Source organism: Lates calcarifer, linkage group LG14 (genome assembly GCF_001640805.2).
Source record: "Lates calcarifer isolate ASB-BC8 linkage group LG14, TLL_Latcal_v3, whole genome shotgun sequence".
Taxonomy (NCBI): domain Eukaryota; kingdom Metazoa; phylum Chordata; class Actinopteri; family Centropomidae; genus Lates; species Lates calcarifer.
In genome coordinates, this window is record NC_066846.1 from 13,124,590 (window position 1) to 13,141,824 (window position 17,235).

General features: G+C 40.4%; 2 long non-coding RNA genes across 2 annotated transcripts in view; one reads left to right on the forward strand and one right to left on the reverse strand.

Moving 5' to 3' along the window:
• The window catches only part of LOC108902786 (uncharacterized), a 206,343-nt gene that overhangs the window by 82,088 nt on the left and 107,020 nt on the right, over positions 1-17,235 (reverse strand). The gene's annotated exons all lie outside the window — the stretch shown is intronic.
• LOC108902788 (uncharacterized) lies at positions 8,513-13,766 on the forward strand. The gene is made up of 3 exons (XR_001964151.2): positions 8,513-10,210; positions 10,656-10,914; positions 12,561-13,766. It is a non-coding gene; the product is annotated as an uncharacterized LOC108902788 (long non-coding RNA).

Consider the following 17,235-nt stretch of genomic DNA (forward strand, 5'->3'; position numbering starts at 1 on the left):
TGGCAACACTCACACTGAGAGGAAAAGCTATTTGTATCGCACCTTTCAAACACAGAAGGACTTCCAACTGGAATACATCAGGCAGAGAAATTCATTAGAACAACATTCAGTACACAAAGATGAAATTAGTCCCAAATGTGCAATCACAATAGAGGAAATTTATCAATCAAGAGAAAAAATTATTGATTCTCAAATCAGATTTACTGGCTACATATTTAGCCTCACAAGCCGTGTATGCTAATGCTAATAATCTTAATATTAGTGTTACGTTTAATGAACTCACATCACACAAATCATATAACTTTCTTTGGGCCTGTTCAAACCATAAAGTGGCAAAAAACAAAATTATACAAACTGTCTTTTCATGGAATTTGTAGCTACTATTATAGCTAGCAAGCTAACTGCTAGGCTTCTTTCTATTCACCCCGTACTGTGCCGTACACTTCCTCTAATTTTATGGAAAAACTTTTAAAAAGTTTCCTAACAAACTAGCTTGCTAGCTGCTTGCTATGTGTCAGTGAAGAAGCTAGTTCACATTAAAAAAACATGTACAGTTGTCTCCTGTTTCATAACTGAACTCACAACGCCACACAACACATAAAACTTCTTTCTAACTTGTACTATGCCGTAAACTCCCCCTGGCTTTTTTCATCTGGATTGTACATGATTTCAGTCATTAAGTAGTTTCATGGAGGAACCCAACAAACTAACTAATTAGCTTGCTAACTCCTTGCTAGCGTCAATTAACTAGCTAGTTTGGGTTAAAAAAAAAAGTACTGTTGTCTCCTGTCTTATAACTATTCTTGTTTTGTAGAGCTATTTATACTCAGACAATGGAACAACACAGCTAGAGAGCTATGACAGCTTCTTTCATTCTGGAGCTTGAGTCTCTCCATTCCCTCAATTTTACCATATAATTTTGCCATTTAAAGGCTGGTGCAACCAGGCCTTCACTCTTTGTGTTGTACGCCTCTAACGTGGCGGGCATTTAGTTTGTATTCTTTCTCCTGTGTTTATGTGTGAAAGGAAGTCTAATTGTCCAGTATTATGTCTATTGCATTGTGTGTCTCTGTCTGAGACCGTGGTGGTCATTTGAACTTGAGTTAACTTTTAAAGCGTGGGTCCGGCCCTGAGATACAGATGATGTAGTTCTCGGGCTATGCAGTGGTTTCTACTTCAAATATACAGTTCGGGGACAGACGCACCACACACACAAACACACGTCCTGAAAGAGGTTTTGACCAAGGTCCTTGTGTGTTCTCACCAAAGGCAGCCCTGACCCTGAATCAGGAATGCAGCGGTTCAGACGGATGTTTCCATCCTGTATACGCTTGTGTTTGTGAACTTCTGTTTTGTGTGTGTGTGTGTGTGATATATATGTGGATAACCAGTGTTAATGTGTCAGTGCATGAAATCATGGTGTAATGAGAGGATGCTGGCTGCTCTGTGGTGGGATTTAGACCTACATTGGGAAGGGGAGGAAAATGCTGGATTAAAAACACAAAATTATTCCATTATCACTTTTCCTTTCAGCTTATTATTTTGTAATCAGTGTGGGGTCATTTTAAATCACAAACTTCATAAGGTAACGACGAACTGATTGTTATTAGACAAATAATAATTTTATAATGTCAGGTATTTTATGGATTCTTCCATGGACAACACTGGAGCAAAATGATGGCCAACTGAGGATTAAATGTTATATTTGAGAAAATAATGAGTGTTCATTCACATCTATCCCATAATTTTGTTATGGATACAAAAAAGAAACCAGCCTCAAGTGACAGTTGAAGTTAAACAGATTTTTAAATTTGTCAATTCACGATGGCAAAAACCATAACTGGAATATTAGAACTGACTGGCATACTACAACTGGAAACCCAGTTATAGCAAATTAACCCAGATCATTGTCAACTACATACCCAGGATTACAGTTTTTGGTACATACTTTCCAACGTCCTGATTTACTCCATTACCAAGGCAACTGCTTGTTTTCAACTGCATAAAGAGTAATTTTCCATGGTGTTAGTGCAAAAACAACGCAGACCAAATATGGAGGGAACATTTGGACAATGGATACTCTTGGAAATGGGGCACCGAAGATGTGATTCACCATGCTCATAATTCATGTCCACTGTTTGTTATACTCGTTTCTGGGCCATGATGTCCCATTAATATCAACAAGACATCCACTCCATCTCCATTAGCAGGTGGTTTATGAAATCAGAAAGCAGCCAAAAGGCCAATTCTAGCCAAAGTCCATACTTTAACAAAGGAAGTAAACAGTTATTTTCAACAGCAGGGAGAAGACAGAATGGGCTGAGATTTGCTTGTTCTGGATGTGCTTCAGTACTGAAGGGCTGAGGATGAGTGACGGCGGGTAATACAGCAGGAAGGGAGGGGATGATGAATCAGAGAAGGGTTGGCCACACTTATTATTCTTTGTGTGTGACAGCTACCAGCACATACCAGTGGTACGTCTGACGGCTGCCTCTGTAACCACGCAGGAAGAGCACACGCTCTCCCTGATCTCATTTTTCAGTTTTTAGAAAGACCAAATCAACACATGGACAGAAGGATGAAAAACTTTACTGATCTTGTAAAGGGCTATTATGAGTTCATGCTTGTTTATTTGGGGTTTGATTTGCTACACATGTTCTGTCAAGCTCTCGGAAAAGGTCTGGATGAACTAGAATTACCAGTTCGCCAAACAAGTCAAATTGCAGGTCACAGTCTTTCCTTCTGTTCCAGAGTTACGGTATTGAATAATGGCCAGTAAGTGTTTTTGCATAACATTATGACATCACAGTGAAATTTTGTTATAATTAACATATGAATTCTTGAGTTATGGCCAAAAACGTCACAGCACCAAATTCTAATTCAGGTCATCCTTATATCCAAGTAAGAATTTGTGATCAAAATTGAAGAAATTCCTTCAAGGTGTTCCTGATATATATTGCATTCACAAGAATGGGACAGACTTGAGGTCACAGTGACCTTTGACCTTCAACTAGTTCATCCTTGAGTCCAAGTGGTATGTGCCACATCTCAAGTAATCCCTCAAGATGTTCCTGGGATAACGTGTTAATGAGAATGGGACGGACAACTCAAAAACATAATGGCACCAAAAATGGCTATCGAGGGCATGAAATTGGCAATGAGAGACTCTGGGATTCCTGAGGTAGTCATTTGATTGGCTGTAGGTTTAAACACTGAACTTGTTGTCTTTGCTTCATTTTGGTTTTTGGGTCTTACTAATTTTAAACCCAAGTGTTCCCTGACCATAACCATCGTTATGACTGTACCCATGGTGACAAAGGTCTTTTTACCAAGACGTTTTAACTCAAGCTTAAGCCAAAACCAAACCAAATCAAACCAGCTTTGGAAGACACAGAGAAATGACAATTGTCCTGCTGATATGGGCGTCACATCTGAGTTGTTTTGAAGGGAAGTAACAAACAATGCATTTTGTTGTTTAATTTGGAGGACTTGTGTTGTAATATAAGATGACACAAAAGGAACCTGGACAGGGATAAAAGAGACACAAAGGGCAAAACAGCTGGGAAACAACAGAAAACATCTGCAACTGACGTCCATACAATTTACAAAGTGGGTATGTGCATGATGCCAGTCGAAGGTAATACTTTCCAACCAGTCACAAAATTCAATCAAGACAGTGTACAATACCAATGACGTGTTTTATATGCTTAAATATGCCGTAGAAGCCAAAACTAACACACAACAAGTCTGCATTGGCATAAACTGAGTCTCATCTTGTACTATTTAAAGATCTGTTAGCTTTGTTTCAACAAACCCTCATACCTAAGAACATGGCTCATATCACTTTTCCAAAAACAACTTTTTGGTGTTCTCTCTATGGATAAAGTCACCGCCAAGGTTAAGGAAACGAAGACTGCTTGGCTAAAATGACTGAACATTGCCATGGTTAAGAGAACACCAATGTCAACTGAGATCTCGAACTCAAATGCCTTTTACGCCATAACTTCCACCCTGATTTTCTACCTGTGAGGACAGTCTTATTGTTTTTCAGTGGTTGATGTTGTTATCCCACAAGCCTTTCTCTTATAATTTGACTGCTTTTGAGCCCAATTTCAAAGATGAACCCTACCTAAACATATGATCTCAAAATTTCATTTGAATTATACTAAAAGCTGAGTAAGAAAAATATTTTTTCTTTAGGTTTTTGTCCTCAAAAGCCTAGTCATCTAAATGTTTCCTTGATTCACACTGTGCGACCCATTGAGCTGCCAGCTGACTAGCAGAAAATAGGTTTATGTATTTGTTTTTGACCACTCCTTAACATTCCTCTGTGACTCAATGACCCACAGAGAAACCACATTAATTTTTTTCTGTCCTGACTACGTGACACACTGACACTCTGCACCAAATGTGCCCATGTCCACCAAAGTGACAACCACAGATGGCCTCTTCCTCTTGAACCTGTTTTAGGGGGAAAAAATAGCCAACTTCTTCACGCTCCCTGTCAGGAAATAACACGTCATGTTGACAGAGGGAACTCCAGAAACTGAGAATTCAGGAATTGTGTGTGATTTAACAGGGGTCTAGTGGGGAATGTTGAGAACGCCATATGCTATTTTTGAAAGCCTGATTTCTGCGGACGTCACTAATGATGTCTGTGGTCTGTCTGGGGCTACTGATGGCCAAGGGTCAAGAGAAGAAAAAGGAAGGAAGGATGGGGGTAAAATGAGAAGAGGAAAGCAAGAGGGGAGGATGGAAAGAAAGAGAAGCTGGGGGAGAAAGCAAGGGGATGAAGGCAAAAACTGGAAAAGCAAGAGGTATGAAAAAATGTGGGAAGCAAAACAGGAGAAGATCAAGGTGAAAGGGAGTGAAGGAAAGACAGTGAAGAGGTGAAGATAGATTGATGACAGAGGAGCATGGGAGAAAAAGAGGTAAAGACGGAGCTATAAGTTGGCTCAAAGGACAAATGGAAGAGAGGGGTCGGACAGGAGCAAAAAAGAAGTTGAGGAACTGCAGATGGTAGATTGTGGGAGGGCAGAATAAAAGTATAAGGAGGAAAAGATGGAGAAGAGAAGGAGAGAAAGAAAGAGGGCTGTAGATGGAGGGAGGAGGTGGGGTTCACTAACTCTATGTCCAAATCATAGCCGCAGACACATGAATTCGGCCAAAACCCAAAGGCATCTGAAGTGCTGTTATATAATTCATAACAACTGCTTCTATCATTATTAATAATATGAAACCACAAATTGGAATATGTTTTTCTGCCTTTTTACCAACCTGACAATTGGTTATACTCCACACAGACCAATAAAACCTAGCAAACTAGCTTGCACTTATTAAACAAGCACATGTATCCGTGTACTGCAGTGGCCCGGCAATATGATTATGCACTTTTACAACCTGACAAATGAATAATATTCCATACAGGCTAATAAAAGACACTGCACTCCTAGAAAGGGGGGCAATCAATAACAAATAATAAATGTCAACAACTGTAATGAACATCACCACACAGTCTGCAGGGCTCGGGATTTTCCGTTTTTTGCTGCTGGTAAGAAGCAAAAACCTCACATCTGCAAAAGCTGTTCCTCTCAGATAGGTATTGTATATTTGGGAAAACACAATAAGGTTTAAAAAGGTTTTAAGGACTTTAGGATTATGGCTTCTTGGCTTACAAGTAGGCAAACTGTATGCAAAACTTCTAGTAATCCAGTAAGATGATAAAATGTTTTTGAATCCTTTCCACGTATGGCATGCCTTCCAAAATCTCCAAAACAGTATTTAAGTGTTGTACTTCATTAGCTAGCTGGAAGCTAATACACTCAGTCTCTTAAGGGTTTTGTTTTTTTCAGCCATTTTCAGTGGTTTGGATGTCTGATCAGGATACCTCCTGGACGCCTTCCTTTGGAGATTTTCCGGGCATATCCAACAGAAGAGACCCCAGGGTAGACCTATAACTTACTGGAGGGATTAAATATATATTACCCTGCTTAGCCTGCTATCAACACAACCTAACCCCAGATAAGCAGAAGAAAAAATGGATTGACAGTCTGGGTAACACATCAACAGTGGTATTTCCTAGAATGTCTAAGTAACTCCTGGCCTGATCCAGGATCATCATAATGTGAGAATCACAGTCCTGTACTTCCTGTAATGTCATCATTTGAGTCACTGTGCTACTCATAAGCTTTGTCAAGGAAAGATTACTGAAACTGAGAGTGTTTCATTCAGTGTTGTTGTTGTAATATAGTTTAAAGCCACCAGGGGCAGCAACAAGCCCACTGTAGAAGTAATTCATTTTGGAAAGAACCGCGTAAATCATGTTTTCACCTGGCCAGTGTTGATTTCCCCACCTTGTTAGTTGTTAAAATTGATTACCATCTGGTAATTGGTTCCTCTTTCTGAACATTTATCCCATAATTAATTTTATGACCATTAAGTGACTGACTCTTCCGGGGTGGATGGCGGTCCAGCACCATAATACAGAGTATGACAGTCTCTGAATAAAATGAGCCACTTGGTGACTCAGTGACTGAGATGCAACAGTATGATGGTCCTAGATCCACAACAATGATACAAAGTCTGACGTTTCTGACTAGAATCATTCACAACTGTGGTGCAATGATTGTTGATGTGGAACAAGACCTGAACGTCAAAGCAGAACTGTGATGTCGTCTTTCCTCATTTTTGTATTCTAAGTTAAAAGCTGTAGGACAGACTCATTTCTTTGGTTTCGTGTTGCTGCGCTCCCAGGGAGTGTTTATTATTTCATTGCTTTGCTGCATATTCTACCAGTGAAATGAATAAGCCATGACTCTATCAAACACAAACATGCAAACTTCAGCTTAGTCACTCAGTCCACTATGCCTGATTACATTTTGAGCAAGTGAACACACACACACACAAACACCCTTGTGAGCAATGCTGTGGTCATCTGAACCACAACTAAACATCCTGGTACCAGACCTCAGGTTTGCCTTGTTACCATGACAGCACAATTGTTAGTCTGTCATCTCTATTATGGGATGGGAATGGGGTGAATCGGGGGTTAAACCACACATTTGTCTGTGTATGTGTGTCGGTGTGAGTGACCATCCGCTACCACTGTTGCTTAACTTGTATGTGTGTGTGCATGTGTGTAGTCATTCAGCTGCATAGACCTACGTGTTTTTCAGCATGTGAGTGAGACATGCTGCAGATTACAGGTCTGCTATGGGCTGGCTGCGAGGCGCGGTGACTCGTCACTGTATAAACACAAAGTAAACAAAGACATCTGACTTTTGGCTGCCCTTCCACACAGTCATTTTACAGTGTAATACTGTCATTCATCCTGCGTTCGTCGAACAAGGTGGCTCAAGAACCGGAAGGATTCCTGTACCAGTTCCAAAAAACACAAAGACAGCCAGAACTAAACAGGAATCAGTCTCACCTGCCTCAACAGGTAAGTGTGCAAGTTTATCCACGTGATTTATACAGGACTTTTGAAAACAGAAAAGTGTTGCAGAGCGAGGAGGAAAAGTAGTAGGAAAGAAGTGATGAAAGAAGCAGGATTGAAATTTGATCCTGAACATCTCTTTTAGACTGGAAAGTAAACAGCTGCTGATGCTAACGTTAGCTACGTAGTGATAGCAAAAACTTACACATAGCACCTTTAAATCATGGGTACAAACTTTAAAATAAACAAAAATAGAGAAACTGGATCTGTGAAGTAAGCCCTGTAAGTGAACATGCATGCATCATTCTAACAGAGAGGAGGTGGTCAACTTTGAACACTGGGCTTATGATACATTGGGGGAAACCCTGAATCATCAAGATTCACCTCTAAGCACCTAAATGGTGGATCATCTGACATTTCAACATTACCGTCTTCAAAGCCACACTGCTAACATGGCTAAAAATTACACAACACAACAATCATGTAATGAAACACCGTCATAATCTGAAGCCACTTTCACTGGCTCAAAACTCATCCAACAAAAACTAAGTCAGGAGACCATAAATAATACAGTTATATGTAGTGACATTTACTGCTGGATTTATTCATTACTGAGCTTGATTGGGACATGCTGAATATTTACTATCTTAATTAAAATAAAATCGCTGAATTGGATGGATGGATAATTCTGTCCCAATATGTCGATTTGAAGTATAATCAATCTTTCCAGCTGCGGAGGCCAAAAGAAGCAGACTGAGGCCATGTTGACAGTTATGTGGATGAATTTGAAAAACAATTTTTATGTCTATGTTTTGGCCGTCTGCAGCTCTTTTTAGAAATGCTTCCAAATGGATAAGACACCAGACTTGTGTAGTTGTTAAACCACGAATATCTAAACTCTTAGATGGGAATGGTAAATAACCTGCTGGCTCAAGTGGCCTCTGCTTGACCCTGTAGGTGATCTCAAGACACTAACAGAGACAGAGGAATTGGGGGAGGTCATATAAAGTCTGCAGCCAGTGTTTAGAGTATGTGTGCGAGCCTAAGTGTACATCTGTGTAGCACTGAAATGTTTAAAGAGGAGGGAGACTTTTCCTTTCCAGTGACATCAGTGCAGAGGAAGAGGCTGCTATAATAGTCCCATGGTGTCTTTAAACTCCTGTGTGTGAGTCTGCTGGAATCCTAACAGGTCAGCCAAAGGCTAGAGAAGCACTTGTCCTTGTATCTTCTCTTCTATTTCTTTCTTCACACATATTTCTTCTTTATTCATCCAGAAAAAGAGATAAACAGAGTGAGGAGAGGACACTGATGAAAGCATATGATTGGGAAAAAGAGGCCAAAAGTGGGGAAGACAGATAGGAGAAAAGAGAAAGGGAGAAGTATACAAGACAGTGATAGAGACGGCACAGTTGTGCCAAATATGTGATTGGTCAGGCTCGATAATGAGGGCCTATACGTTCCAGTAATTGATTGGCTGTCTGATCCCATTCCAGTCGCTGATTGGTTGCGATGCTGTCGCAGTCCAACAGCGGTGTCATCCAGCGGGCAGGGAGAATACTCCAAACCAGGAGGTGACCAGGGCGCCATAATATTTCAGGTCAAAGCATCACGAACCGTCCCACTGTTTACAGATGTTTCTTTATTTTTAAAGCAGTTATTCCATAACAACAATGAGGAAGGGCGCCTGAGGTTTAATGGGGGTTGTTGCAGAGCTCAATGACTGAACCAAAGCCAGTGAAAGTCAGTTGGCTGTTGAAAGTTTTTAATGTCATGTTCAACGAAACTATACTGGCCCAGAGTTGGATGTTTTGTAGTCTCTCATTTGTCTTTCTTGTATAACATTTTCAGGAAAAGAAAATACAAGAATTGCTCATGCAATTATCTGTTTTTCTTTTCCCTTAAAAAGAATTTGGATGGACTCTGGGGACTGATTTAACATCATGTTGTACACCCAGTGGAGCTGTAAAACAAACTCAAGTGTAACACACATTGGCCATGTTGCCCTTTATCTAACACTCATTCCACATGATGGCATACATACATCAAGGTATGGTATCCAGGATGTGCTAATCCAGGGGACAAACGTGATAAAATACTGCTTTTCTGGCATTCACACATCCCAAGTTGATGCACATCAATACTTGATGGCGGTGCATGTTTCCTTTTGGTGTTTATTGAGTGTTTGTAGAAGAAAACACAAATAACTGAACTGAAGTTCTGTAAAAACAGTCTAACAGAGACACTGGCCATGACTGCACATCAGTTTCCATTGGAAAAACAACCATCAGTGATAAATTCTTGCTGAATAAATGCCTTTGAAGTGTCCTTAATATGGCACCATAGGACTGTAAGTTCTTGTGACTAATACCACACATCCATATAGTGTCCACAACTAAGAATTTAAATTCTCTGTCCAAGACTCCAGATCTGTGAGCATGTTTTTTTCCAGGAAATTCTTAGACCAGCTGCAGCTGCCAGATTCAAGACAAGTCACATTGAGGAATTCTTAAGGTTTCCCATTTCTCCTGAACAGAAATTGTTGTGGAGGTGTTCATGTTGTTTAACTTGTTTACCTGCAATTATACTGTTTTTACACTTCGCAGAGCTTTTCTTTGAAACTGGACTCATTCGTCAGGGATGTTGGCTTTGGGTTTTCCCCAGTACTCGTGAAAGAGTTTCATTTGCCAAGATGATTAACAGCTGGCCTGCACGTGGACAGCTATGTGCTATGATCACTTGTGTCTGCACAAACTAACTTGACACAGTTATTCACAGGTGAGATGCTGTGTTGAATGGGAGGGGAACTCCCTGGTGTTAGAGGCAAAAAATACTAGTGATGCCTTCTCAAGAAAGAGGAGAAACGGCATCATGTTCAGCAGTTGGAGAGTGATACAGACTGGCTTAAACAGAATACATTTGATATTTCAGATGTGGTGGTTGTAGTCAGAGAAACAACTTTTCATGTTTTGTCTACTTGAGCTCGGATTAGGTGTTTGTCCACAAAGAAGTGACACAGAAGAAAACAACATTAGCTTCATATTATTACAAAATCAGAGCAACCATTTGGTGATCTGATAAAATCCAGTCTAATCATTGCCAGACAAATTCAGAGACATGCTGTAATGTCAGAACGCAGACCATGTAGGATAGCATATTCTCTACTATCAATCCTTTAAAGCTCCGGCCCAACTGGCAAATGTGTTTTTGTCTTGGCAAACAGAAGCGAAGAGAATCCCAGAAATGCTGTTTTGAGGGGAGCAGCTTGGGATAAATGGTAAGTAGCTAAGCCCTGGTTAGGACTGGTTTGGCCCTGCGGTGGAAACCATGCTGTTGGGGAGAATCCAGAAGACACAGTAGGACGCTGGCTTCAGTTGAGATGAAACTACTGGCAGGAAAAAAGACGGCTATAAAACACAGATATGAAGATGTCTCCATGTCTCTGATGATTCGTCCATCTGAGGGCTAAAGCGACGAACGACGTAAGAACCCAGATGTGTGTAAACATTCACGTGTTTACCATGATTTGTCACCTTCTGACTTTGCTGTGGTTTGGGTTATTATTTTTGTTATTGACAAATATAAATTTAACATACTAATATTTTGGTACCTTTGAAAGTTTAGACCATTGGCTAAAGTTGAAAGGAAACTTTTGGCAGGCTAATAGACAGCAATGAAAAACTCTCTCTAATGATTTGTCCATCTGCCTAAAGAGGACATTCAAGGGTCAGTGCGTGCTTGCTCTGTTCTGTTTTACTGTGCTCTGCCTCTTCTGCTCTATACATGACTAAGTGTTAGGAAAGACATGACCTGAGGAGGAGGGCAGTTCAGTTACCAGACGTCCAATTAGAAGGTAGCAATTACAGAAACTGCACTGATTCACCTCTTATTACAGTGATAATGCTCTTTTTCAGTGCTGTGTCATCATTTTGTTAAGCCAGACCGATGTTCGACTACTTTTTTATAGATTAAAAACATCTGTTTTGCCATTCTCATGTGGTCGGTGATAATACTGCAGTGATATATCTGGTGAGTATTTCATATTTCCTGTTCTATAAAGAGTGTTGGGTAGGTTTTTCCAGGAACAAATACTGCATTAACAGCATGTTTTAAAACATAAAAAGCACCTATAGATACTCATTACAGGAATATCACAAGAAAAAGAAACAAAGAAATCACAGTGTTGGGGTTCAGTTGGTCGCTTAATTTCAGTGCTGTGTTTAATTGATAGATGATCTGTCAGAAACACCACAGCAGAAAAAGGTCTAACCAAGACTCTATATAAAGATGGCCGACATGTCTTTTGGCTTCACCTCTGTGAACCCGTCATGTTATCCATCTTTAAATACAGTCATTGGCTTCCATGTATACAACAGAACGTGAAAACAACCAACCACTGATTATTTTCTAATAAATATTCAACTGTTTGAATCCCACGGTATCATTTGTTTCCTGCCTCACATTACCTTTTAAGATACCTTTTGAGATTGTTATAGGCTAAAGGTCCTGTTGGGCTAAAACCTCCATTTTGATGGCGGATTATAGCGACCATGTATGTGATTTGCGGTTGCACCTCTGAGCCCGATTTCCCTCCAGCGCAGACAAAGATTTATACCACTAAAAGCCACAGCAGAAACAAAACAGCTGCTCTCAGGCCAAGTCTGGATGCACAGCAATGTGATCACATAAAATCCAATCTGCCGAATCAGATCTCAAAAACAGCAGAGAGAGAGAGAGATGCCAAGTGTAACCATAACTCTTAATTATCCCTTTAGTTTGGAGGTCAGAGGCTGACCAGGTTCCATTTGTCAAGATGCACCATTAGCCGAAGGTTAGCTCGAGTTAGGCTGCAACAAGCTGAAATAACAGGCAGATACAGGCAGACCGAGGTTACAAGCAGTGCAAATGACTACAGCAGGGATGAATACACACACACACTTAAAATAACTCCCGTCTGACTTAACCGAAAGCTTAACACATGCTAGGATTCATTAGGGTTGAAATAACAGCCAAGACGAGGAACAAACAGCGTGAAGTTGGACAATGTTTAGATGGAGCTGAAGTTGGCAGGCTGAGAGACAGCTATTAGATAGAAAATGAAGATGTTTCTCTCTGTTTCTCCTCTCAGTGACTTGGATTCCCCAACTGACTCAAAAGGGCAGCCAAAGGTTACCAGATGCTACAGTGACGCTAGCTAACACAAAGCTAAGCTGAAGAGGACTGCGCAGCCTGTGATTGAAAGTCGTGGCATAACCGGGCGACTTCTCAATGTTTTCCTGCAAAGCTGCTTGGACTTCTATCGTAAAAGCTCCCAGTGGCCTCAGTGAGCACAATCCAATCTACTTAGTAAGTTCCTGAGAAGCAGTGTTTACCCAGACTGATGGCAGAGGTGGATAAAGACCATTTGACTCCATTCAGTTTCTTTCAGTCATCCAGGAGGCTTCTTTTATGGATGTCTTGGACACCCATACCCAAATAGATGAAAAGAAGCATCTTGCACAAAGAGACTATTCACTAGTATGTTCGCTGGCTAAAGCTAGTTAGCTCAAAACTGATACTGGCACCACTGCTCTTTCTAAAATTGACAAGAATAGATGAAAAAGCATCCTTGGTACTAGGAAACCAAATGGTGTCTTTATGTGCTAATAATTCTATCTCATCTATTTAATGCTTTAGAGACCCAGCGTGTAGGATTTAGTGTCATCTTGCGGTGGGAACGCAGACTGTAACCCACCAAATAACCCTCATCCCTCCTCTTCCAAGCATGTTGGAGAGGCTACGGTGGCCGTCAGGTGACAAAATGGCAACTACAGAATCGACTGAAGAGGTTTGTTTATATAGCTATATTTAGAAAACGTGTTAAGTTGTTAGTCTGTAAAACTATGGCAACAGCTTACATTTACTCTATCCTCTCTTACTCTTCACTCAACATAAAATTACAAAGGGCCCTATGTGAAGCCACTGTTTGGTTCAGTTTGTCCGTTCTGGGCTACTGTAGAAACAATTTTTGGTGATTACATACCAATAAATTCCATTTCTGCCGATACATCCTGTTAAATGCTACACTGGTCCTTCAAAGACAGTATTTCTAAATTAAACATACATATATAAACTCCAGATTTATACAGGTGTGTATAGATCTGTACAAACTATATAGTTAAACAGAAATATCCAAGGTAACTGTAAGTTGCAATTTTGGCAACACTATTTGAGTGAAGTGTAAATACCACACCTAGCACTTAAGATGACACAAAAATGTGAGAGACAGGAGTATCAGGGATACAGTATCATTATGGCTTACTCCCAGGGCTATGTTGCAGACTGGCAGTCAGACATGCAGTACAAGCAGATGTGCCCCCGCCCCCAACCCCACCTCTGTCTGTCTACTGAAGGGATTTTCTACCTGACAGTGGAAGACAGCCAAAGGTTAGCTGTGGCTGCAATAAAACACCATAAACACCTGTTTTATACCCGTCCAAATCTCTTCTTCACTAATGCCAAGTATACGTCTTTTTTTTCTGCCTTGTGTTGTAGTCCTTTACTTTTCCATTCTTCCTGCGATTATCATCATATTTACATAATATATTCAGATTTTTCTTTCTTTCTACCGGCAGTTTTCACATACCTTGCACAGCTAACTTTGTGATTAACATGACAGAAACTATGTATTGGCAACAAGTGTTTCCTTAGGCATTACAATTTTTTATGGTAAGCGTGCACACAGCAAATAAAATGCAATCAATTACAGTATTGTACACAACCCACGACCTCTGTGATTCATCTCTCACACACACTTTCTCAAGGTTATTTTCCGTTCATTTGTCTTCCTTTTTCCACATCCTTCTCCTTCTCTGTCACACAAACACACAGTCTCGTAACCTTTCCAACACTTCTACACATCGCTCTTTGTTTTTGTCATCTTGTACCACACCATCCCTCCAAAAAACACACACGCAAACATGACCTTTATTGCATGTACAATACTCAAATGTGAGGACAGGCACATGCACTTTGAGTTTCCAACACACACATACACATGGAAAGGCCAGGACGGAGGTAAACCAGTGACTTTTGGCCAACATCTGTATCACCGAGTTCAAGGAAAACACACACACATTCACACGAAGCCAATCCCGTGACAGCATAAGTACATACACACCCATGGAGGAACGTTGACAAACAACATGATTATAATGATGATGAGGTCTTTTGTTCGTGAACTCTGCAGGACCTGTGGCTGGCTACCGTTAACTGCAACACACACACACATGCAGACACACAATACACTGACAAGGGCCGCCGATCAGTCACACTTAAGACACGCAAACCTGCAAATACATACTTTCCTTTTCACACTCTGAACCACACGCACACTCACACACGTGGCTGGATGTCTCCATTTCACCGAGGTGACTTTTGGCCAACATCTGCATCACTGAGCTCAAGGAAAACACACACACACACACACACACACACACACACACAGAGAGTTTATGTTCGGTGAGGGCCAAGGATGCGGCATGCTTTTGGTCAGCTCTGCTATTCAGCTCGCTATTCATAGAAGACCACAGATTTATCACTCAGCACCGTTTGTGTGTGCATACGTGTGCATCAGCAAGAAATGTGAGATGTGTGTTCGAGAGAGTGTTATTTTACTGAATGGGGAGAGACACAGAGATTGTGTGTGTTTGTGTGTTTGTGTGTGTGTGTGTATTGGCCCTGTAAGTGTGTGTTTTCCAGCCTGTAATCACAATGTCAACCTAACCATCTGAACTTTAACAAATGTCCCACAGTGACAAACAGATCAGAGACATACATTCCTATGGGACCTTGAAAGCATCACAGTGACTATATGTTGCATGAGGAAAGTGGCAGCCGCACATGGACACACACTCATACCTGTGGTTTTGGGATCTCCTCTGGCTCAGGCTCAACCGGTGAACTTCCACTGACCTGCAGCTTCGGCTCAAAACACTGAGACTAATTATCTTTAAATTTGCATGATCTGAATTTCTAGAACTTCCCCATAAATTAAGCTATTTTTCCTCCAGAAATAAGCTTGTTCACAATATTCACAATAAGACATCTGGCTGTAAAATACTACTAAACAAACATAAACACTTTCACAGAATGTGAAGGTGTATAAGAGTCTAAGAAGATTCTAGAATGGAACTTCAACACTTTGACAGTTGCATCTGATTGGCTACAGCACGGAATGTTAATGACTTTGATCTCACAAGACCTTGAGATCAAAATCAATGATTCTGAGTTTACGTTCTGCAATTATCCAAAAGCCAATGGAAAAATCCAATTTTTGTCGAGGGAACAAGGGTGATGCTAACTTCCAGGTTGGCCTACAAAAGTACATTATCCCTGCACCACTAACATAAGCATATGATTTTGGGATCAGGAAAAGATCAGGGTTTGGATGGAAGAAACCAATGTAGACTTTTGGTAGAAAATGAGAAGCTAACAGGGGTCTTTCCTGTCAAAGTTCAACATTTGGTTGACCCTCCACTTGCTGAAATGACTTGATCTTTCACTCCCCAGAACCAACCTTAACAGAAAAAACAGGAATAGGTAACATCAGTCCTTAAAATGTCCACATCTTTGTGTTTAAAATCATTTCAGAATGTAAAAATTTGTCAGAGTTATCAGAGAATATCTGATACTGGGGCGCTTACCTTGTCACCCCCCTGCAACAGAGTAAGTAACTTCTATTATATGTAACTTCCACTGGGGGAACTGTTCACTACTATTGTGCAATCACTGGAAATATCAGTTTTTATTTCATAAAGTTTCTATTTACATTGGTAATTTTACAATCTTAGCAACAAAAAGAGAAATACTATTTCAGGTCACACTACTCTCTGACAAAAACTAATAGTGACTATCAGAGTTTTCCTTTCCTTCAGTAGAGAAAAGACAGATTTTGATTCTTTAAAAATTTATCATGTGAATTCTGTTCTAACAAGTTTCCTTTATTAATTAATCATTTTCAGTAACTTAGTTGAGTCGTTTTGCTGTTGGAGACTGGAGAGAGACTGAAGGAGGAAAAGAAGAAAGAAAAGGACATACCTAATGAGAGGAAACTTGACTCTTGTGGGATTTAAGTTTTACTAATTAAGTTTCATGGTGGCGAGCTGAATTCCCCCGACGCCAATATAACCTTGCTCACCCTGACCAAAATGATGGAGGGAGAAAAGGAGTTTAAGCGAGTGAATTTGTTGATGTATCAGGATTTTAGCCTTTTCTGACGATTTTAAGCAAACTGTTCTCACTAAGAATGCTGACTAGCTATTCTTGAAATTACACAATGAGCTTCAGTAATTTTTTGGATGTGGTTCACGAGCTTTTTGGCTTATGAAAAGGTATTCAGTTTATGTGAGCTTTCCACTCAAATGAATAAATGGCAATTCTCAAAGCTGGAGCCTGGGAGGATCAGAACTGAAGTGGAGCTATCAGGTGACGGTGAAGATTTATTTGGGGGTTTGTTTGTGTGCGTACGAGCTTACGCTTCGACGTATTCTCCTTAAGAACAGAGTATTTCATGGCAAGCTGCCGTTTTATGGTTAAAGTGAAATAACAAACAGATGAGACGAATAAAGACGATGAACAGGAGTCATACTGGGGACACACAAGAGGATTACTGAGCTGATTTACACCAGATTCGTCCTGGCAATCAGAAGGGAGCCCTGATTAGAGGTTTGGTTAGGTCCTCTGGTCCTTAGCAAACTCTCTATGCTGTTTAGACCTGGTGCATCCAAATGCAGTATATCCAGACATTGTAATTGAGATAGATT